The sequence below is a fragment of the Apodemus sylvaticus genome, chromosome X (genome assembly GCF_947179515.1).
Source record: "Apodemus sylvaticus chromosome X, mApoSyl1.1, whole genome shotgun sequence".
NCBI classification, from domain to species: Eukaryota; Metazoa; Chordata; class Mammalia; order Rodentia; family Muridae; genus Apodemus; species Apodemus sylvaticus.
In genome coordinates this window covers 63,681,663-63,706,574 of record NC_067495.1, presented here as the reverse complement: position 1 = coordinate 63,706,574, position 24,912 = coordinate 63,681,663, and the positions used below count along the sequence as shown (strand labels likewise).

Below are 24,912 nucleotides of genomic sequence, written 5' to 3'. Positions count from 1 at the left end.
CGGGGCCACGGATACCTGTGTGTCCTCCGCGCCGTTCCATGCCCAACGGGGCTTTGGATACGTAGCTGCGTTTTGATTCTTTTATTTTTCTTCTTCTAACCTTGCCCATCTGGGCTGTGGATACCTGCTTTTATTCTTTTTTTTTTCCCTTCTCCTTAGCCCATCGGGGCCATGGATACCTGCTTTTTATCCAAAAAGACCCCTTATTTCTCGGTCCATCGGGACCTCGGATACCTGCATTCAGTCTTTTTCCCATGCCCAACGGGGCCTCGGATACCTGCTTTAATTTTTTTTTTCTTTTGCTTTTGCCCATCGGGGCTGTGGATACCTGCTTTAATTTTTTTTTTTTTCATGGCCCATCGGGGCATTTGGTGGATGGAAATATGGTTTTGTGAGTTATTGCGCTACCTGGAATATATGTGCCTCTTATTTCCTTTACTGTTGCTGCTGATCGTTTGGTGCTGTGTGAGTGAACCTATGGCTTAGAGAGACGACTTTGCGCTTAAGCTCAGTGGGTGTTAAGGGCGTGGAGAGCGCGTCCGCCATTACGGCTTCTGCGTGACACGGCTAATCTCGAGCCAGTTACGCCAAGAATTAGGACGCGGAGGAGCACAGCGAACTGGATAGAAGCAACCAAGTGCGCTGCGCTAGCTAAAGGCTTTCTTTATACGTGCGGGTTCGGACTTGATTTGTGGCAGCATTTGAGGAATGGTGCTATCCGGAAGTAGAAAGCCAAGGAGCTCTAGTGCATTCGTGTGTGGTGGTGGGTGAAAGCCGCGGAGGGCCAGGGGATAGGGCTCCGGATGTGTGTGTGCGTACGGACCCCTGGCGGGGGTTCCCATGGCTCTAGGGGCTGCTTAGAGACCTACAAAATGGCGGCCCGGGTACCGCACCCGAGGCTCGACAGCCCAACCTTTGTTCTAACGTGTAGCAATGGAAATAGGGCATTTAGGCCATGCAAGGAAAGATGGCGGCTCAAGCTCTTGCTGCAGTATAACGCAGAGGGCTTTGTTTTTTTTTCACATGTCAGTTTCATGGCTGAGGTAGCCTGGAGATGTGGCACATGCTCTTGAGTGTCTAAGATGGCGGATGTCATGTGACTAGCCCTCGAGGCGTTTCTGTTCGTGAATTTTTGGCGGGCTTAAGCCACTTGGCGGGCTTAGCCCAAGGGTAGACTTTGTGCATCATGGTAAGGAGTGGCTGGTTCTACCTTGTGCCACACGAAGCTAGTTCGAAGTGTTGGTTGCCATTTGACGTAACTCGTCAGATATAGGCATGATTTTGGAAGTCTTGGTGTCCACATGACCTAACCAAACAGAAATGTGCGTTATTGCTTGTGGAGAGGGTGAATTCGACTGTGATGACTCACTGTCCCATAAGGACTTGAGTTAGCTTGGTACTCCTCATCTGTCCTTAGTCATCGTTATTTCGAAGTGCCTGTCCAGGTGTGAGAGCACATGCTTGCGATTCTAACTAGTGTTGAATGACGTTTGATCCGATCCGAGGGACTAAGGCTGCGGGTTCCTGAGGTCGATGTGAATCATTGAGACCTCACCTGTTAAAAGAAAGAAAAGTATTTAAGGCCATTTCAAGGGCATTTGACCCATCCGCTTGCTTTCCTATTTGTCGAAGTCTCACAGCGCTCTTATATGTGGTGGTGCAAGCTAAGCCTCACCCCGTTCCTTTGTATTGTTGGTTCAGTGGCCTAAGACTAGTCTACTTACACCTTGGCCTCTGAATTAGCCAGCACTGTGATCTCAAGCGGTTCTCTAAGCCTTCTGTGGGCATAGTGGTGACCTTGGCCAGAGTCATAGTGGATCACAAATCACTGGCCAAGAGTTAGAATCCTACCTTTCTCCAGAATCTGCCCCATGACTATGGCTGGGGTTGGATTTTGATTTACATGAATATTCTGGATGTCAACGATAAGTCTGATAGTGTGATTTGCTAGTGTTGGAACTGAAGACTGAAGTGATTATTTCAAAAATGTATTTAGGAGCTTGGTTTCCTTGTAGAACTCATGTTAATTACCTATAGCGAATTCTTTGGAGTCCTTAAAGTTTTCAATCATTTTTTTGGCAGATGATACTTGGCACTTAAAGGTACTTTCTTCCAAACTCATCTATTGAACTACTCTTAACATTTTTGGATCTTATGACGCAGATATTGTTAACATAAAGTTAACACTATGGCTGGATGGCAGGAGTATCTGAAGCTCTACACCAGTCTAAGGCTTGGCTTTTGTTGCTGTCCTTGATGCTCTATTGACTAACAGCTTTACTTGTCAGCAAGAGCCTTAAATTGTGCTCTCTCTATCAGACTTATAATAGTAATATTAAGACCTACATTTCAACTTTTCTGTGCTGTCTTGCCTTTATGGCATCGTTTCTCCTTAGACTCAGTAAATACTGCTACTGCTATTGCTGTCCCTGCCCCTGCCCCAGCCCCAGCCCCAGCCCCAGCCCCTGCCCCTGCCCCAGCCCCTGCCCCAGCCCCGAGCCCAGCCCCTGCCCCCACCCGTGCCCCACCCAACCAACCCAACCCAGCCCAACCCTGCCCCAGCCCAATTCTAGCCCCAGGCCCAGATTTTCTCAGACCTATCCCCAGTCTACTTCTGCCTAGAGAAATTCCAATCTTCATTGATTCAGTGATTAAACTGCAGTGCCCATTACTCAGCCTTTAAGACTGAGATATCCTATCTATATACATACCCTATATCCCCTCCCATGCTGACTTTCAGAGTCACGAGTTTCACTTAATGCTTACAGTCCTATTGTTAATATGTAGTGCCCATTACTCAGCCTTTAAGACTGAGATATCCTATCTATATACATACCCTATACCCCCTCCCATGCTGACTTTCAGAGTCACGAGTTTCACTTAATGCATACAGTCCTATTGTTAATATGTAGTGCCCATTACTCAGCCTTTAAGACTGAGATATCCTATCTATATACATACCCTATACCCCCTCCCATGCTGACTTTCAGAGTCATGAGTTTCACTAATGCATACAGTCCTATTGCTAAAATGCAGTGCCCATTACTCAGCCTTTAAGACTGAGATATCCTATCTATATACATACCCTATACCCCCTCCCATGCTGACTTTCAGAGTCATGAGTTTCACTAATGCATACAGTCCTATTGCTAAAATGCAGTGCCCATTACTCAGCCTTTAAGACTGAGATATCCAATCTATATACATACCCTATATCCCCTCCCATGCTGACTTTCAGAGTCATGAGTTTCACTAATGCATATAGTCCTATTGCTAAAATGCAGTGCCCATTACCCAGCCTTTAAGACTGAGATATCCAATCTATATACATACCCTATATCCCCTCCCATGCTGACTTTCAGAGTCACGAGTTTCACTTAATGCATACAGTCCTATTGCTAAAATGCAGTGCCCATTACTCAGCCTTTAAGACTGAGATATCCTATCTATATACATACCCTATATCCCCTCCCATGCTGACTTTCAGAGTCACGAGTTTCACTTAATGCATACAGTCCTATTGCTAAAATGCAGTGCCCATTACTCAGCCTTTAAGACTGAGATATCCCATCTATATACATACGCTATACCCCCTCCCATGCTGACTTTCAGAGTCATGAGTTTCACTAATGCATACAGTCCTATTGTTAAAATGCAGTGCCCATTACTCAGCCTTTAAGACTGAGATATCCTATCTATCTATCTATCTATCTATCTATCTATCTATCTATCTATATCTATATCTATCTATATACATACCCTATATCCCCTCCCATGCTGACTTTCAGAGTCATGAGTTTCACTAATGCATACAGTCCTATTGCTAAAATGCAGTGCCCATTACTCAGCCTTTAAGACTGAGATATCCTATCTATATACATACCCTATATCCCCTCCCATGCTGACTTTCAGAGTCACGAGTTTCACTTAATGCATACAGTCCTATTGCTAAAATGCAGTGCCCATTACTCAGCCTTTAAGACTGAGATATCCAATCTATATACATACCCTATATCCCCTCCCATGCTGACTTTCAGAGTCACGAGTTTCACTTAATGCATACAGTCCTATTGCTAAAATGCAGTGCCCATTACTCAGCCTTTAAGACTGAGATATCCAATCTATATACATACCCTATATCCCCTCCCATGCTGACTTTCAGAGTCATGAGTTTCACTTAATGCATACAGTCCTATTGCTAAAATGCAGTGCCCATTACTCAGCCTTTAAGACTGAGATATCCAATCTATATACATACCCTATATCCCCTCCCATGCTGACTTTCAGAGTCACGAGTTTCACTTAATGCATACAGTCCTATTGCTAAAATGCAGTGCCCATTACTCAGCCTTTAAGACTGAGATATCCAATCTATATACATACCCTATATCCCCTCCCATGCTGACTTTCAGAGTCACGAGTTTCACTTAATGCATACAGTCCTATTGCTAAAATGCAGTGCCCATTACTCAGCCTTTAAGACTGAGATATCCAATCTATATACATACCCTATATCCCCTCCCATGCTGACTTTCAGAGTCATGAGTTTCACTAATGCATACAGTCCTATTGCTAAAATGCAGTGCCCATTACTCAGCCTTTAAGACTGAGATATCCAATCTATATACATACCCTATACCCCCTCCCATGCTGACTTTCAGAGTCATGAGTTTCACTAATGCATACAGTCCTATTGCTAAAATGCAGTGCTCATTACTCAGCCTTTAAGACTGAGATATCCAATCTATATACATACCCTATACCCCCTCCCATGCTGACTTTCAGAGTCACGAGTTTCACCAATGCATACAGTCCTATTGCTAAAATACAGTGCCCATTACTCAGCCTTTAAGACTGAGATATCCTATCTATATACCCTCTCCCATGCTGACTTTCAGAGTCACGAGTTTCCATGGACAAGCAAACAAAGAACTCTTGTCCCTCATGTTAATCAAGATACACCAAGCGAATTCTCTATCAGAGAATTGCCATGGAGGCATCATCTCTCAAGTCTCCTTTCCTTAAGGAAGGAAAAACTATTCTGTCATTGCTGCAGTAGTCACAGTCCCATGTTTCTGAGCAGTATTAAGCCGTCCTTTCTCACATAATGTCTTGAGCACTGAATAATTTTAACTGTCCGAAATGTATCCATTGGATTAGACTCTAGCTCGTCCAGGCCCATGTGCATTTAACAAAGGGGCAAACACAGGTCTGTTATCGGACAATTAAGGTGCTCAATTCTCAAGTCATTGCCATTAAAGGGGGCACTATATACTGTTTGTATGCCGGCATGGGTGCTGTCGCCCCAGGTCACATCTGTTTAACTGATGGAGATATATTCATTTGTTCACGATATTGTATACTAGTCCCACAGGCTATCTTAATTTCAGCCAAAAACCTCTGCACTGGGACAGTTTATGTGGATAATCCTGACTAGAAACTGAATCTTTTCTCAAGGTCCTAAAACTGCCTTTGCTTTATGTAAAGAGGGTGCTGATTACCTAAAGCCTCTTATACAATTGTGCAAAGCTGCAGTTGTTCAAGTCCCCTTCTGTTTCTAACCAAGATCCCATACCCTCATACCCTAATGGGTGACAATAAAGGGTGCCAATGGATAAGACCACTTCTCAGTTCAGGTCTTTTAGCTGTGCCGGGGATCAAACATCGAGTCTTGAGCATGCTAGTGAAGCACTGTCATAGAGCTACAGCCCCACCGTGTGGTAGTTTGAGAGAACAATCTCTTATGTAGCCTGGGCTGGGCAGGCACTCAATCCTCCTGCTTCTCAGTCCCAGTTATGGGAATTACAGGCATTGCCACCTGAAATATAAACCTTTGTGCCTGGTTTTGTGTGCACAGCTGCATTTGTCCCTCTTCCTAAGAACTGGGTAAAGAAACCAAACTAAGTCATTTCATTTGTATTCAAGAAGACTTTCGAACTCAGATTCAATCTGTTCTGTTGTTAATTTCCAGGCCGGTCTGGAACTTAGTATATCCTATCCTTGAGCTCAAGATCTAGCCTGTGCTTCACAAGTATTGGCATATCTGGTTTCTACTACTATGCCCTGCAGTCCCTCACATTGCAAATGTGCATACTTCATTTCACTGTAGTAATATGCACCTGGTAAAAAGCTTACTTTATTTGCATTGCAGCAGGAGGTACCCAGTATTTAAGATTCTTTCTTAACATCGTAAATGTGCACAGTGTTGACTGTCTTAACTGTCTTGTACATATTCTCATGTCCATGGTTGTGCCTTTTAGATCGGAACTCCTGTACTTATCAAAGCAAAGGGGCTCACTAATATAAAGCCTCTTTCACGAGACTAGAGACTGAAATGATTCCAATGCTGTCAATGGTCCTTCACGGTAAGACCTCTGTCTCTGATCATTCATATCCTCTTTGCTTTATGGAACTATGTGCTGTTCACTTGAAACCCATTTCTCAAACTATTTATGAATATACTGGCGATTTTAGTAGGATCAGTTTAACTCAGTTTGAAATCTAGAAGTGCTGTTGACCTATAAGGTCTCATTTTGTGGCTTGCTAATAATGACTGATTTGTAGTTGTCCTTTTCTGTTCACTACAGAAGGAAAATACTCCTTGCCCTTACGCCTTTCCCTTTCAGCAGGGAATGAACATTAGCAAAGGCCCTTATGTTTGAACAGCGTAACACTGGAACAGCCACAAGCACGTACCTTGCGTGTTAGTGTGCATTCACTGCACACATCTCATTCCATTTAGATATGATCCTACTCTAAAACCCTTTTGCAGTACAGCAAGGGTCACTAATCTTTTGGCTTCTTCATCTTCCTGGACATTGGATAAGGATATTCCTCCCACTCTTTAATATCCAGGACTGTCTATTACTTTAAGGACTTAATATTTGTATAAAGGGTGTGGTTTTAATTGGTCACACCAAGTCCCTTGAACATTAATGTACATAACAGGGACATGATTCATTCATTTTACTAAAAATATTTGGGCAATTAAAGTGCAAAATTACAATTATCCACAACCTTGTTGCTTTCAGGACCATTGTATCTCTTTTGCACTACTGCAAGGGATACTGTTTATCCAAGGTTCCTGCTAGTGGAACATTAATATACAGTGCATTCTCCTTTGTCTTTGCCAGAGACAAAGGTCATACTCCTTCACCTTTTATTTGTAGTGTATCAGGGTTTGCTGGTCAACCAAGGCTGCATTCTTTTGGACTGCTATCATATACTATATGTACGCATACGCATTGCCCCCTGCTCTGTGCACTAGGAAAGGATCCCAGTCTCCTTATCACCTTTAGCAGGAGGTGTTACTGCTCAAGACTTTCATTTGGGAAGTTCATATGAACAACGTCTAAGCACGTCTATGAGAGAACTACTGCACCCTCAGGTGTTCTTCCTTTGGACTTAGGTGCATTAATGCAGTTGTCCATCGTTACCTTTGGAGTAGGATTTTACATCCTTGTTCTCCTTTGACATCAGAGGCACATTAATATGTACCCTTATACATACGGACCTGTATAGCAGAAAAGGTTCTGAGATACCTACCTTTTGACAGGGGCTGCTGAGGAGTAGTAACTGTTAATAACCTCAGTATTTGGATGATTACTGTGCAAAAATGTCAAGGACCTGTGTGCTGTGTTTGCATACCATCAAGGTTACTGAGTCCCAGAATGATTAGTATGCTTATTTATACCGATGAATGCCTGGATTGTTGTGTCCTCAACCCCCTTTACATGACTGCAGAGGTTGCTAGGCTACTTAAACTACCCGGGACTGTCAGTGAGCACAGTGACTGACAAATGGCTTGCTGTCTCCCCTAAACTTATTTTGGGACTATTAATAGGCACAATGGCAGTTCTCAATGGTTTATTTTCTACTCTGACTTGAGCAAATCCCCTCCCCTAGGTTCCCATTGATCTAATAAACTACCGCAGTATGCACACCCAACAATGACCCATATTTCGACCCTTTTTCCGTTGCTTTAGTATATAAAATCATAAATCATCACAACCTCACACTTTATATTGTCTTCCTTTTGCCCGTCCCCTAATTTATCCCTTGACTACTATTCTGGGCCACTAATTCTCACAAACCCATCATTAAGGAAGAGTTTGTGCCCTTTTCCCGATTCTGTCCCTCCATCCCTTTTGCTTCTTTGGACAGTATTGACTTGGGCAAAACCCTGCTCTTGACTTAAAGTCAACACCAGAAGTTTATGCAGTTCATATGGCTACAGTGTTTCAGTTGCCCTCTCCTTGGTTCCATTGAACAGAGGTACCTCAACTTCTCACATCTTTCTGGATGTGTTCATTACCCAAAACACCCTATGTGTCATTAATAAGCTTTGATGTATTTATACACTGAATAGCAAAAGCTGGCCAAAACTAGGTGGATGAGCCTTCGCTCTTTAACTTGCATTTCTAAATTACTCCAATTCCAATTGCTGGCACATTCTAGGGCCAGGAACCATTCTTGCCTACCTTTATGGCGTAAAATATTGCAGGCAAGTTGTTCAGGGAGTTCTTTGAGTTGGATTGCCATCTTTTATTTGGGCCTTTCCTTTACAGTAGGAACTGAATGTTGTCTCCCGGAGAGAGTTAAGCACTTTTCTCTCCATTCTTCCTTCAGGAGCCAACTGCCTGATTAAGAAACTTTAAAGTCAATTTTGTATATTGCTACTGTACAGTACCAACTGCCAGAAAAGTTATTGATAATTTTATTCCTTAAGAAAGGCATTTGGATTGCAAGGTGGATTGATTGTGAAGTCATTAGCTTTTCTGAAGTAAAAATAGCCATTTGTAGTATATATCTAATGGGTACGGAGGGTGGCAAGGCTGTGGATAGATCACTGCAATTATTGCAGAATGTTTAAGACGAGTATCTTTGCTTGGTCTGTACTACAAGTTTAACAAAACGAAAAGAATCACTCTTTGTGTGGCCTTTAGTATGATTAACTTTTAGGAAGACGACCTAAACCTTCTGATCTTTATATTTTGTCTGGCACACTGATCACCAGCCCCTACTTAATTTTAAAAGGTGGCAGTGGACGATTAAATCTGAGAACATGTCAAGTCACCTTTGGAAATAAATTATAGGCCATCACATTTAATTAGTTCATTCTACCCACCATTAAATGCTGGCAATAATTAAGTAGCTTGAAAAGAACCACCCTAAAGTGGGAACTTATTTTACAGATGATGGAACCTGTTTCCCCACTTTACATTTTAAAATATATATGTGCCAGGATCTCATCATTCCTTTAAATGTACACTTCAAGGAGAGATGTGCCTAGTAAGAAAAAAACATTCTCTAGTGTGAAGGGTGCTTTGCGGCCGCTGAGTACTTAAGGTCTTTTTTTGAAAGCTATTGTGTATGAGTGTGTGTGTGCGCGTGTGTGTACATGCATGTTCCTGCAAGTATTCATTCATTCACGTGGTGATCAGACAACAATGGGAGCTGGTTCGTCCATCTTGTGGGTCCTGGAGATCAAACTCAGACCATCAGACTTGGCAGCAAGTGCCTTACCTTCTGCGCCATCTTCTCATCCCGCTGCTGTCTGTTAAAATATGACTTTGCTGATGAGAAGTCACCACAACAGCAGTTCCCTGGCATTACTGAAAAATGATATTTTTCTGAGAAGGATGTTCAAGCGACTCATCCAGCACAGGATCCAGGTTAAACTCCTGCTCCTCGGATACAGGATACATCAGACTCTGGCCGTAAGTACTACCTTGTAGCTACTAAGCAATCTTTTTCCCATTCCAGTTTCTTTCTGTGCCACCCACTGAAAAGTCAAAGTCACTTGCTCTTCTCAACTCATACATACAAAACACATAGTATGCTAACGAAACTGTAGAATTAACATTGTGTACCCAGCCTTATTATGCCAGGGTACGCTAAAACGAGAAGCAATGATATCTATAACAAAATTTATGTTTAGGAATTGGGAATGGAATATAAGTTTTGATAATTTGGTTCTTTCAACCATTTTTTACTACATTTTTGCCAGACCAGACTTCGGGACGGCTTTAGCAGCTCAAAGAGAACTTATAGCCTACAATCCTTTTAACAAAGGGGCAACGAAGAAGGATGCGTTTTATGAACAAATTTTACTACGGACTACTTCATGTACTCTCCTTACTCATTTTTATTCTTCATTAATTAGTTAATTAATTTTGTTTTGTTTTCTGTTTTTGTTTTGTAACAGGGTTTCTCAGTGTAGCCCTGGCTATCCTGGGAACTCTGTAGATCCGGCTGGCCTCAAACTCAAGAGATCAGCCTGCCTCTGCCTTCAGTTTAGAGTGCTGGGATTAGAGGCGCGGGCCACACTGGACCCCTGCCAGCACTTTTCAACAGGTACTTTTAAGTTAAAGCAACAGCACTTGACTCCTGGGTAGAAAAAGGTCTAGCTGAAAAAACATCCCAGCCCATACCACTTAACATTTTTGCATTTGTCTCTGTACATGCAAATGACCCTCTAGTACTTTAACCCTTTTAAATCCACAGTAAATTCCTTCGCAGCGTGTTTCCCATACCCCAAAGGCTTAGCATTGTCTGGCTGACTAGGTGGTAATGCATCTAGAACTATTGAGTCTTTTAGGAAACAAGGACTGTTGTTGTACCAGTAAGTGCTTCAGAAGGAAACATTTGCAAAGAAAAACGCTTTCTGAGATGCTAAAGAATGTTTTGGGCGGAGGTAGTGCACGCCTTTAATCCCAGCACTTGGGAGGCAGAGGCAGGCAGATCTCTGAGTTTGAGGCCAGCCTGGTTTATAGAGTGAGTTCCAGGACAGCCAGGGCTACACAGAGAAACCCTGTCTGGACAAAACCAAAAATGTTTGGAGCACTAACTCAAGCTAGAGCTTCTGTCTCACCTTAACACACACCATCGGCTATCCCAGTGCGTGCAGATTGAACCCACCCCCCAATCCAGGCTTGCCGGGGCACTCAGAGCTTTCAGCCTGCCTCCTATGGACCTAAATAGAGGTTAGGACTCAGACTCCAGTTAGTGACCCGGAGGAAGCTGGTACTGCTGGTATTCACAGTAAACCCACTATCACTGACAGTTCCCTATTTAAATGATCAGGTTGTGTGAGCAGGCAGATTATTAATCAGGCCAATTTCTTCCTGGCAACCTAGCCCTACGTTACCTCAACCAATGGCTCACTGCTTCATGTAGTAGGACATCTGGAACATGATCTTGTCCATGATTGAGATGTCCATTAGGAGGTGCCAAAGCACAAAACTAAGGTTCTGGAGGCCATCTTTATCTCCAGGATTGATGGACTACAAAGAGTTCTCCAAATTACTGTCCTGACCCAGCCCTCGCTGTCAGTAATCATGGAATGGAAAGCCACCAGCCCGCCATCACCATCTTCCGGCTGCCTGGACTACATTAAGAATGAGCTTTTTCCCAAGTTCTCCAATGGCTTGACCCAAGACTTAGCTTGTAAACAAAGAATCCAGTAGAAGTGGATTCAAAACTGCTTATGAATCACATCTTCATTAAGTCATAGGAAGTGGAAGCAGTGGATTTTGCCAGCTGATTGTGCAAAACCCTGTGGCAGAACCAGACCAGGTCTCTGCATGCGTATTGCCATATATATATATATATATATATATATATATATATATATATATATAGCCTAGCCACAGCCCAACCTGGTCCAGTGAACCTCTTTTGCCTGTCCCTTACTGGCTCATCCCAGGGGAAGATGGCTATATTTGTGTAGTCATCAGAAAGTTATGCTACTTAATTTTAAATAAAGCAGAAAAAGAGAAAGCTCTCTTAAGAGGGCTGGAGAGATGGCTCAGTGTTTAAGAGCACACTGGCTGCTCTTCCAGGTCCTGAATTCAAGTCCCAGCAACCACATGGTAGCTCACAACCATCTGTAATGGAGATTTGGTGCCCTCTTCTGGCACACAGGCATACGTGCAGATAGAGTGAAGTGTAGACATACTTTCAACTTCAAAGACCCTTTTCACATCTCTTAAGAACTAGGGGATCCAAGAGAACATATCCACACCCTGAGTTATTACCACCAACTGGCCTGTGCATATGAATATTGTATTGCTAATATAGACCAGTAAATTTGTATAATTTGGTATAACTATCATTTGTTTTTCAGGGATGAGTTTGGAGTCTGTTTTGTGCCCCTGCCTCAAGAAGAAGGATTGCCTGGATTTAGAGGAATGAAGAGTACTAGAGAGAACCCAAAAGGTACTTGGGTTGACTGAGATAGTCTCTGCCCCTTAAGGGTCTAATGTGTCAGGTTATACTTCCTAGATACCTGCTTATTTTCTTTTACTGAATGTTTCAACAATTTTTGTAGACTAATAATGAGAGCCTTGTCTTTCTTCACAGGAACAATCCCTCCGTGAGACTCAAGGCCTGCCAGCAGCTGATACAGGCTACGTTCCATTTCAGCAGATCTTCCCTTCAAGCCCAAGCTAATCTGAACAAAAAGCTTGCAGGCCACATGGAGAAGGTACTTTGGAGAATTTCCTGTTTGGGGGTTTGTCTCTTTGATCTCCTGTTTATCAGAGAATGAGAGAGGCAAATCAATAAAGCACTCCCCATCTCCTGGTCTCCTGGCATAGTGAGTTATCCAATGAGACCCTTGCCTTCTGATGAGGTCTTGGAATCATTCCTATCATTCTATGACCAATCTGTAACTTTTCTGCTTTGAAATGCCTAAGGAATTCCTCCTTCAGACGAATGAAGGCCCATGGAGGCTAGTTTCTGGCACCCTAGCCTTTTGTACTTGATAGAGTACATATGGCTGTTGCCACATTCTATAGCCCCATCATAGTTCTGGTCTCTGAATATCCTTGTTGCTAGGGACAGATGCACCTTTAACATGGAGCCAAATGCAATTCTAGTCACTTTGCCAGTGCTCTGGCATGGTGTTACTTAAAGCACAAATTCAAAGAAGGAAATAATTCTCATTTGCTTAAGCCCTCTCTCCCCAGTGTATTTGAATATGCAAGGGCTTTAACAACCTAAAGGATCACATTAGTAGGTAGGTAACAGAATAAAAGCCAGAAAGAGCTCGGATGGAGCAAGTCTCATGTCTCCAAGTTAATATTAAGATCTCCAAATCTGAAAGTGTCCACTCTCCAAGGCCTGTCCCCAAAGTCTATTCCGTGTAACACAACTGCTCGTTACTACATAACTTTCCCACAGTGTTCTTGATTTCAATAATTGGTTTTCCTTTTACCTCTTCTCCAGATGTCCCCCCAGAAGTATGGGCTGTTGCTTTGCAGTGCTGGCGACCTATTCCCTTTGACGATCCCTAGGTGGAGATGGGGCATGAGGATCCTCCAGGGGAATAGCTCACCACCACTGGGCAACAGGCCAGAGTCCAGTGAGACGCTCCCCTGAACTTAGCAAGGAAGACAAAGGCTCAAAGACTGACACCCTACATCAAAATAGGTAAGCTTTCTGAAACTGCAATAATTTTTATTTTGATCTTGTTTTCCATTATAGTCAGCCTTTACTTATATATTACTTATATTATATTCCTATGTCTGCTTTGATAAGAATAGCTTCCTGACTACCAGGGAAATACCTCACCGTGAAGCTGTGGAAGTGGGTGCATAGGGTAGACATGCACAATATAGTATGGAAATGTAACTAAATGGTGCAAATGTTTCTTGTAGGAGAAAAGCTGCACTGACCTTCTGAGGAAGCCATTCTGCTCTATTTGGTTCTTTCCCTGGAAACTAGGAGAACTTGGCCAGCTATTACTACATACTTCAAGATGCACTGTGCTACCCTACCCAGGGGATATAATACACAAGTGAGTAGCTATCTACCTACCCACCTATTTATTTATGAGTACATTGTTGCTGTTTTCAGACATACCAGAAGGTGGCATCAGATCCCATTACAGATAGATGGTTGTGAGCCACCTTGTGGTTGCTGGGAATTGAACTCAGGACCTGGAAAAGCAGTCAGGGCTCTTAAACTCTGAGCCATCTCTAACATTACTAATGACGAATGCCTCTAACTACAAGTCGAAACCTGGCTAGAATCGATACAGAAGTATCTATTATTGGACAGAATTTAAAGAGCCAAGATGTTCTATTTAGTACTTCTTTCCTGATATTTACACAGTTTCTTTTTTTGTTCTTTGTAGTGCCATCTACCAAATATTACCCTTCCCCAAAGCAGCAGAGAAAACTGGGTCTTCAGCACGATCAAGAAATGTGAACACAACAGAAGGAAGCCAGCTTTACATACGACCTGAGGATCAACATGCCTGACTGCAGCATCTTAAAAGCAACAGAATGAGGTAAGTCACGGCATTGCGGTCCTCTGAGGATCTGCGTTTGCTGGGAGAAGGTTCTGGGCGGAGAGCATCTAATATGATAATTCGAAGCTGGGCCACGCACATGTTGGAAGGTGAACATGCTTTCACGTTATCAGCTGGCCTCACAGCAGCAACTCCAACTATTATCTGCTTATCAGTTGTATCACAAGGGGAATTTAGCCTCTAGTTCTCTCTCTTTTTTTTTTTTTGGCGTGGTACCCTACCATTCTTACAGGGCTTAAATATTAGAAAGCCTTAAATGGTTTATTTCTTATCTCCATCTGTAATGTAGTCATTAGACTTGTGAAGGATGTAAAAACCAAGCCCATTTTCTTAATTAAATAGAAGGGGAAAGCAAAGCTGACAAATATGAAGCTGCTTATAGCATTTGTCGCTCTCAGAAGTTGTTAATCCATGTAACAGAATGTTGAGATGGTTATTCTCTGTTTAACTGTAATTCTTCCTAGTTGTATGACCTTTGCCAATTTAGTTCTGCTAAGACCTGTCTGTTTGTGAGGGTCAAATGCAATCGTGAATGGAAAGTGTTCAGTATATATAGTGCCTGGCAAATAAAAGTGTATGCCCTGGAGTTGCATGACTTTGGCAGAGTTGGCATGCTTGTTCTATGGTCCTGTTAAGGAAACCTTTTAACCTTATCATAGAAGTAGGGGAGTACTTAGTGTAGATAGCCTGGTACTCTGTACTAATAGCATTTTTTTTCTTTGCCCTTCCCTGTTTTTTTGTTACCCTCTTTCTGTGGTCTTTGCTTACTTCTTCCAACCATTAGTGTGTGTTGTATTGTGAGTCTATGTCTTGTGTTATGTATCTATCTCTTCCTTTCTCTGTGTGTCCAGTTCTGTTCTATTTCTTCCTTGCTCTGTGCCAGTCTTCCTTGTTTTGCATATCTAGCTCTCCCTTGCTCTTCCATGCTTTGTGTGTCTGTCTTCCTTGTTTTATGTAACTATTTCTGCCTTGTGTTTAATTCTTTGCTACATACATCTATGTCTTCCTCTCTTTGTGTGTCTAATTCTTTGTTACATCTATGTCTTCCTCTCTTTGTGTGTCTAATTCTTTATTACATCTTTGTCTTCCTCTCTTTGTGTGTCTAATTCTTTATTACATCTATGTCTTCCTCTCTTTGTGTGTCTAATTCTTTATTACATCTATGTCTTCCTCTCTTTGTGTCTAATTCTTTGTTACATCTGTGTCTTCCTCGCTTTGTGTGTCTAATTCTTTGTTACATCTGTGTCTTCCTCTCTTTGTGTGTCTAATTCTTTGTTACATCTATGTCTTCCTCTCTTTGTGTGTCTAATTCTTTGTTACATCTGTGTCTTCCTCGCTTTGTGTGTCTAATTCTTTGTTACATCTGTGTCTTCCTCACTTTGTGTGTCTAAGTCTTTGTTACATCTATGTCTTTCTCGCTTTGAGTCTGTCTTCCTTGTTTTATGTATCTACTTCTTGTGTGTCTAATTCTTTACTACATCTATTTCTTCCTTGCTCTGTGTGTCTATATCATTCTTTCTTTGTTTGTCTGTATCTTAGTTAAGTGTCTCCTGTCTGCAGTGCGTCTTACCCATGTTTCTCTTGCATGTCTTTCTTGTAGAGCTTTGAGCTTTGTTTCACTTTTTGGCGCCTGTGTGGTGTGCCTTGTCTTGATTAGCTGTGGCTCTGTTTTCTATCTGGTTGTTATTTCTCTCAGCTCTTCTTTCACTCCCGCCTTTCATGACTGGCCTTTGGGCCACACGTTGTATGCGTCCCTCTCTCATTCTTGTGTTCCCCTCACTTGTTTCTTTGTCAGTCCTTTAACTCATCATTTCCACTTTCCCTTTGCTGTTTCTATGCTTAGTGCATCCTTGTTTAAATTTCCTGCCTGCCTTTATTAAGCCACTTTCTCTTTTTCCTTCCTTTGTATTTGTGTCTCTGCATCATTATCTGAGCACCATTCTGCTGCTCTGTGTTTGCTTATGTTTCTTTCTATCTTCTACCTCCCTCCTTCCTGTTCACTTGAGCATTTCAGTCTCGTTATGTGTCTGTGTCTCTCTTGTATTGTAAAGTAGTCCTCTCCTCAATATTTCTTTGTGTATGTATGTGTATGTGTGTGTGTGTGTGTGTGTGTCAGGGGCTTCATGGCCCCTTCCCAATAGGTCCAGAATGTCACCTGTGGAGCCGTTCCTCACACCAGACATCATTCCGTCCGGTCAGGATTGAAGTGGATCTGAAGTGAACGCCGAAGTGGAAGACTTGAGACTTAAAAGGACAAAATACATAGACGGCCCATCTTGAGCTGGCTGGACAGAATGCTGACAAGTCAAAGGAGAGGGACTGTTTCTACAGGACACCTGTGACGTCTAAGAACTGAGAACTGCGTCATAAGACACAAAACCTGAGCTAAGTCCAAGCGTAAGACCTAAGGACCCAATCCTATATGGACAGAATGGACAGAGATAAAGGCCTATGGCCCAGAACTCTGGAAGAAGAGAAAGAAACCCCAAGACCAAGAAAGGAAATTCCGAAGATGAGACCGCCCCCCCAACCACAGCACCCCTTTCCATTTCTTATATTTCTATTTAAGCTGTCTTTGCCTGACATGTAATTTTCATTGTTGCCATTCCCCTTAAACAATTGATAGTATTGTGCAGGGGTCTGTTTTAAACTTGATCTTAGCCATTTGTTAAATTTTTGATGTTTTACAACTTCCATTTCTCTTCACATCTGCTCCACTTGAGACAGACAACAAAATCCAGCCAGTGTATATAGTCTGACTTTTGATATTCCCCTAGGGACAAGCACCATACAGATACTGTATTCCCATCCATCCTCCCTACCTCTGAAGCCCTAGGCTGACAAGAAAAGGAAAGCATCAGGCAATGTTAGGGGAGAGCAATGTCAGGCTTATTTAGAGAAAATATGAAGAGTTCTTCCAGACCAATGAGAAGATTAGACAAGCAATATGCAGCTGTGCCAACCTTCTGAGAAGCACCAGCCAGCATCCCCGTCCTTCTTTGGGCTTAGGTGAGCAAGCAGGGTGTGGACTTTCTAATAATGGGTTGGGGACAAAATGAGGTCTGAAGCCCCTGCTCATAGTAGTGGCTGAGTAACTTGGTACATTTATTTCACCAAAGGAACCCCTGGCTTTAAGAATAAAGACGAGAGGATATGGGGACTACTTAACAGGCTTAATCTTTTTTTGTGCCTTCCTCTTCCTCTGTAAGAGGGAAGTTAACTTAAATGACACAAAGTGGAAAAGTAACGTGCTCATAGCACATTGGTAATCATGCGTAGTTAACTCTAAGTACCTGAGGCTTTCTGGGCCCTTGGTCTCAGTTGCATGTTTTCTTTTTTTTGCATGTTTTTCTTACAAGGAAAGAAAAAAAAACCTTTTCAAAAGGTACACTGGTCCATTGCCTGTACTTGGTCAAGCTCTGATAGAAGTGCCAGGGAATATGTCTGAGCAACATTAATAATTTCCTCCTCTGTGCATATTTTGTGCTGATTACTAAGGATGTGATGCTTTAACTGTAGTCACTCTCAGCTATTACCACTAATGAAAAATGTAGGAATACGTAAACCATGAAGCACACTGCAACTTCCGAGTCAGTGTGGATGAACGAGTACTTATTACATAGTAGCTGTAGGCACAAAGATTGCTTTAGGAATAATGAGTAAAATCATGCTTTGTATATATGAACATAATGAGGCTTGAATGAAAAACAGTTCATCTACTTAAGGCCAGTGTGTTTCTTCTGCTTTGGTGAGGCTCAGTAAGTTATACCAGGTAGCGGAAGGGAAAACACATAGAAACGGATTTTAAACTACAAAATAAGCCACAAATACAGGTGATTGATTACCCTGTTCTGATCACCTTCTAATTTCCAAATACCATGTTCAGGACTGGGGATAAGAAAGGGGGACATTACCACAGAACTAAAATTTACAAAATAATGCATTAAATAAAGCATTATACAGCTATCACAATTGCTCCATGTGTGCAAATGAATGAATACTAACTACCTGTTATGTACCAGGTATCATTTTGGGTACATGAAATATTCATGAAATAAGAATGTTTACATACATTCCATACAATTCATTTACAGGGAATGAGACAATGCTTAATTTAATCAGTCGAGACCTGAGTGACGAGGGCCTGTTAATTTACAAACATTTGCCCAGCTCACACAGGAACACGTTATGACTGTGTCTACTTTATTAACTATAAAGCAGTTCAGAAGTTTAAGACGTGACAAATGGTCTATAGAAATAAAGCTGCCTATAAAATAGGCACGGTCTCTCCAAAATTTTCATTGTACTTTTTGGCCCACAATGGGAAGAATAGTATGGTTACCAAGCTGGGTGTGCTAGCCAGTGCTCTGAGTTCGGAAGCAGCAGGACCACTTGAGTCGAGAAATTTGAGGCCAGCCTGGAAACACAATGAGATCAGTCTGAACCCTAGAGGCTGTCATGTATAGTCTCTTTCTTGGGTACTGGAGAGATACACAGACTTCATTGCGTCCACAGCTGAGAGTAATATGTATATTGGCATTTTATGAACTCTGAGGTACCATATAAATGTAACAATTCATTTTATTATTTGGTGCCCATTTCCAGGCTTTTAAAATTCGGCCTCATTTATTATACTGTGAAAATAAAGTAAATAAGTATCTGTGGAACATTGAATATATGAGGCATTCATTTGGTGAATACCATTCTGAATGGCAATCGTTCATTGCAAAACAGTGCCCTTGCTAGGCATTGGGATGCAAAGGCCATTCTTATTGTCCTGTGGATCTAAAGAAATTGTGCATAATTTATATAAGATTAATTTATAATTTGTAAGCTGCCATATATATATGCAATATTTGCCTACTGAGCAATGACTATTTGCTTTTATCCCAGGCACCTGGAAATACAAAACTTCATTAGCATATTATTTAATCCACGACAGACATCTGTGTGGAGTTTTATGAAGTCAGGTTCTATAAAGCTGAGACCTAACTGTTGGCTTTATCAGCAAACAGTGATTACTTTCTAAGTTTCAGGATGGCTGAAACTTTATCAGAATGCTTATCACCTAATTGCACCTAATAATAATTTTACTGTGCTATGTGTTGAGCAAAGATTGCTTTCTAGCATTATGTAGTACTCACAGGATCACTCTAGATTCACTTGAGTGAAGAAATGAAAACAGAAAAAATGGATTTGTATGCGGCAGTGTGCTAAATGTTGGGGGCTAAGCAAACTACCCAGTCTAGAAGGATGCTTCCCAACTGGCTTGACTGAGGAGGTGGAAAAGGTTTTATCAATGAGAGGTACTTTTCCATCCAGATTCTTAAATGTTGAATGCTGCCACTGGAGATAAATTACAAACACCTTGCCAGTAAAGGTGTGACAGACAATATAGAGCCAGAGTCAGGTAATCCCAGAGCATGGACATCAGGGAACAGGACAAAAGAGACCAGAGCATCAGATGCTACATACTCAGTGTGGTCCAGAACCTCTCAAACTAGAAGTACTGGCTGGAGGGACCAAGCATGCAGAATACAACATCTAATGAAATATTTAATATGCTAACCTAGGTTCTAAAACTAAAATGTGTGGTGGACCTAGTATAGATAACTGATCATAGATCACAGCTTCTCAGTCAATATTACTGAGTGAATAATATTTTTTAAAAGGATTACACATTTTATGTATGAGTACACTGTTGCTCTCTTTAGATACACCAGAAGAGGGCATCAGATCCCATTACAGATGGTTGGCCACCACCACGTGGTTGCTGGGAACTGAACTCAGGACCTCTTAACCATTGAGCCATCTCACCAGCCTCCCGAGTAAATATTTTAATGGCTGTGTGCTTGAAGGTGTTACGTTTGATGAATTAGTTAAATGGGTTTGGCCTCGAAGACTAACCAACTGGCTTGGCATAGTGAGTTTGAAAACCCAACCAAAGCCAAGATTCCTTCAACATAAATTGGAGACCTTCCTAGCTAAGGAAGCTCCAAAGGCCATTTTCTCATTGGCCTAGCTTGAAGCTGGGACTTGCATCCTTTAATTCATTCTCCTTTTCTTGCTGTTGACGTGTTTCAAAGGAGAATCAAGATGAATAGATAATTCGAAACGTGTTTGCTCATTGCCTGGCTCAGAGTTATGAGAGCAATAAGATACTATCACACTCATACTTTTAACTTAAGTGTGACTAAATAAAGTGCAGTTCTAAGTACTAAAAAGAACAAAGACATCTTAAAGGATGCAACCCAAAGTGTACTTTACCTCAGTAGTTTATGAAGGGACTGCAGTCACACCTTATAAATAGAGACTACAGCTGTCACTTTAGCTGGGGAAAAAAAACAAGATGTGGAGAATGAAAGTTAAATAAAAGAAGTTTCTCCCCTTCTCACGGGCATGCTTGTAGAGTAGAAATAATAAAAGAGGTTCTCTGTTTCCTCAGTTCCACACATTGCAGAAGATGTTACTGGATGCTAAATGAAACACATCTGTCCCAAAGGGCACTTAGTGTGACTTACAGATGCCTCGGAAAGCAGAGTGATGCTCTTTATTAAAGAGAAATATTAGCTCAAACATTTTCTAGATTGAAGGACACTGGCCTTTAATTGCACAGGAGGAAGGTTATTATTCAGTTTCTTCATTGATTTGTCTGAGTATTTGCACGTCTCTTCTTAGGCCTTCACTTGGCTCCTGAGACATGAGAAAAAGAAACAAAAGCATAGCTTCCCAGAGAAGTGCTGATTTGGGGGTCTGTTTTCTGGGTAGTGGCATGACTTAGTCCCCAAGTAATATGTCATGTAAGCCCTCGTCCTCATTTCTTCCTCGGCCACTGCAATGAGTGGGAAGCCTGACCCTACAGTTATAGAAGCCCTCCCCGCAAAGAAACTAGCTCATGTCCTAGTTAAGCTATGACTGTGACCACTACTGGCCAGGTCAGGAGGGCTGACAGCCATCTAAGTTCCACAATCTTAGGCTCCTTTGCATTTGAGCGCAGCAGGCTTTGAAATATATTGACCAATTTTGTCTGTGTGGGTTCAGCTTTTTACCTTTTTACATGTTAATGCATGTAAATTGCCTGACTTGGTCTCTTCCATAAAGTGTCAGGTAGCACACAGTAATTTTAGAAATGTCTCCTTACTATAAAATATATGTGTGTGTATGTGTAAATACACACACTCAAGGTGGTTTGCTATGGTAAAATAATGCCAATGGATGAAAATAACATTAAAGTTTAACGTTCTTGCATAAAATTTAAAAATCATAAAATTGAAAACTGGAGGAAATTGAAAATTGAAAAACAATCAGAAAACCGGAGAAAAGAAAGACCAAATGGAAAGAACTCAAAAAAGACCAAAAATGCCTTCTTACACGGAGGACACACTGTGCTTCGACCCTTTCCATTTTTCTTTCACTCACAGAGGGTGGGACAGGAGGGTGAGTGAAGGAAAGGGTCAAGCCTATGTCTATCTGGAACCTAAATTGAGACTACTTTGTCTTTATACTTGAATGCAGTTCCACAAAAACTGGTATTCATTAAATGTTTCTGAAAATGTATTTTCATCTAAATGGCTATCAGCTAAACCTTGAGTCAGATAGGAATGAAACAGATTAATTCAGATTAATTCAGTCAACCCAAGTTGACTTAATTTACCCAAGTTGCCTTAAAGTTGAAGTCACAATTTCTTGTGACGGAACTTATTCACTGTAGCTCATGCATACTTTCAAAGTATCTAGACTTTACTCAGCAAGCCAATTACAGCATTCAGTAAACAGAAAAGGGGCAGAATAGATGGAGCCAGGTTGAAGAGGTCTGGGAGTTCAAAAAAATATTTTTTTTTCATTTTCATTAAAACTCAATTGGGCATCAAAAGTGTTATTGATGTTAGCTTTTTAATTCGTGGAACTGGCTGGATTCAGTAATATCCCTTTTTATGGGTGGGAATGGGCTTACATTTCTGTTCCGTGCAAAGGAAAAAATAACTAAAAGCCTTCCTTTCACAGTTTCTGCCGTCAGTTTTGCTCCCGATTAAGCCCATTCTACCATCATCTGCTTTGGTCACATAAATGAACTTTGAAAATAATCTGTTGTTGAAAGATCGCCGTCATCGTCCCACCAACTGTGAAAGAGCTCTATAGTCAAACACATGGAAAACACCTAGACTTGTGAACTGATTTGGAATGCAGAACTTCTGTTGACTCTTGGGTGTTTTGAAGAGTTCCTGTGTGGGTGGGTGGGTGAGTGGGTGGGTGGGTGGGTGGGTGGGGTAGTTTGCTGTTAAATAAAATGCTTTGTTTTGAAAACATCATTGCTGTATATGATATTTTCCTTAAATTTTATTTTATGTGTATGAGTTTTGTCTGCATATATCTAAGCAGTAGGTTTGGGTGTTATACCCATGCAGGCCAGAAGATGGCGTTGGATCCCATGGAAACGAAGTTACAGACGCCATCTTGCCTGTGCAGGAATGTAACTAGGATCCTCTGAAAGAGCAGTTAGTACACTGTTGCTCTCTTTAGATGCACCAGAAGAGGGCATCAGATCCCATTACAGATGGTTGGCCACCACCACGTGGTTGCTGGGAACTGAACTCAGGACCTCTTAACCATTGAGCCATCTCACCAGCCTCCCGAGTAAATATTTTAATGGCTGTGTGCTTGAAGGTGTTACGTTTGATGAATTAGTTAAATGGGTTTGGCCTCGAAGACTAACCAACTGGCTTGACATAGTGAGTTTGAAAACCCAACCAAAGCCAAGATTCCTTCAACATAAATTGGAGACCTTCCTAGCTAAGGAAGCTCCAAAGGCCATTTTCTCATTGGCCTAGCTTGAAGCTGGGACTTGTATCCTTTAATTCATTCTCCTTTTTCATGTAGCCAGAACGCCAAGTCCCTAAGTAGCAGGAATGACTCTGAGCTCCTGACCCTCCTGTGTTAGGATTACAGGCTTGTACCACCAAGCCTGCTTTCCAGATGATAGTTTCTAACTCAGTGACCCTTTTATCATACCAGATACCTCAGTTTTAATCCCTTACATAATGGGTCTCTATGTAGCCCTGATCATCTGGCTAGCCTGAAACCCATGTAGACTAGGCTGGCCCTAAATCTATAGAGCTCCATCTGCCACCAGCTCAGGAATGCTGGGATTAAAGGTCTACACCACCAGGCCTAGCCATTCCTTTTTCAAAGTCACCCTGCTTGGTGGGTCATTTGAGGTCTCATTTCTTAGAGCCTAAGAAATAAGCCTAAGTTTGGGAAAAAGATACAGAACACAAATTCAATAAAAAATTTTTAAGATTTCTTTATGTGTGTGAGTTGCTGTCTTCAGACACTCCAGAAGAGGGCATCAGATCTCATTACGGATGGTTGTGAACCACCATGTGGGAATTGAATTCAGGACCTTAGGAAGAGCAGCCAGTGCTCTTGACTGCTGAGCCACTTCTCCAGACAGGCAAAAGATTAAGGCTAAGAGCAGGAGTTCTGGTAAGATGAAATGGGAAAGCATGGCTGTCAAGAAAGAAGTCCTGGAGTTCGAAATGATGAAATTGCCTCGTAACAGAAATGAGAAACTGTCACAGGAAAGTATGCACCGTAAGTCGTTTATAGTTAGACACGGCTCTTCCTAGCCATCGCTAACCAGTAAGTGCGATGAAACCAAGAGGGTCTCTGTTTCTCCAACCAATGGGCCAGAAGGCAACTATTTTTCCTGAAAGTGGTTCACCTCATGCTAATACAAGGAGCCAACGGAAACACGACAACCTCACCTGGTAAGAAGAGAAAGACAGTACTGCAAGTGAGTCTGACTGAGGCAGGTACAAGAGCCCGTTATGCTAAATCTTACCATCTTTGGGAAGTTAAGTATTGGCCCAACTCCAAGAAGCCCATGAAACCACTTTTTATTGGCAACTAATGGATTGGAGCATGGGGCACTCATGTCCACATTGCTGAGCCCACCAGTACCTGATAGTTCCAAACGGGGTCACACTGATGTCCCAGGTAAACTGTGAAACACTAAACAAATATGAAAAACTAGCAAATGACAGACATTTTGTGAGGAATAATGGGTGCTGGCCAGGATGGGAGGGAAATTCAGGGTGGGGAGAGTAAGGGGGAGGCATTCTATATCCCTATGAAATGGTCAAAGAACAAAAATTTATTATAATAATAATAATAATAAAACCCTATTTAAAAGACCTGTCTGGGGAGATGGCTCAGCAGTCAAGAGCACTGGCTGCTCTTCCTAAGGTCCTGAGTTCAATTCCCACATGGTGGCTCACAACCATCCGTAATGAGATCTTATGCCCTCTTCTGGAGTGTCTGAAGACAGCAACTCACACACATAAAGAAATCTTTAAAAAAAAAAAAAAGGAAAGAAAAAAAGAAAAAAAAAACCTGTCCCAGTTCATGCTCTCTAGTAACAGCAAATCTATACTATATAAAGAATAATAAAATATTTGACTTAATGGTCTCAAAAGAAATAGGATATATTAACTCATCATCATTAGATTTTTATGTGCCTCAGAGTAGAGGTTAAGCAGGCTAAGGATAATTTGCCACTTTGAGTGGTGCTGGTGGTCAGACAGAAAACGTGGGTT

The 24,912-nt window shown here is 41.8% G+C and overlaps 1 pseudogene; it reads right to left on the bottom strand.

Moving 5' to 3' along the window:
- Positions 1 to 5,783: 5,783 nt before the first annotated feature.
- The window catches only part of LOC127674518 (uncharacterized), a 38,496-nt pseudogene continuing 19,367 nt past the window's right edge, over positions 5,784 to 24,912 (bottom strand).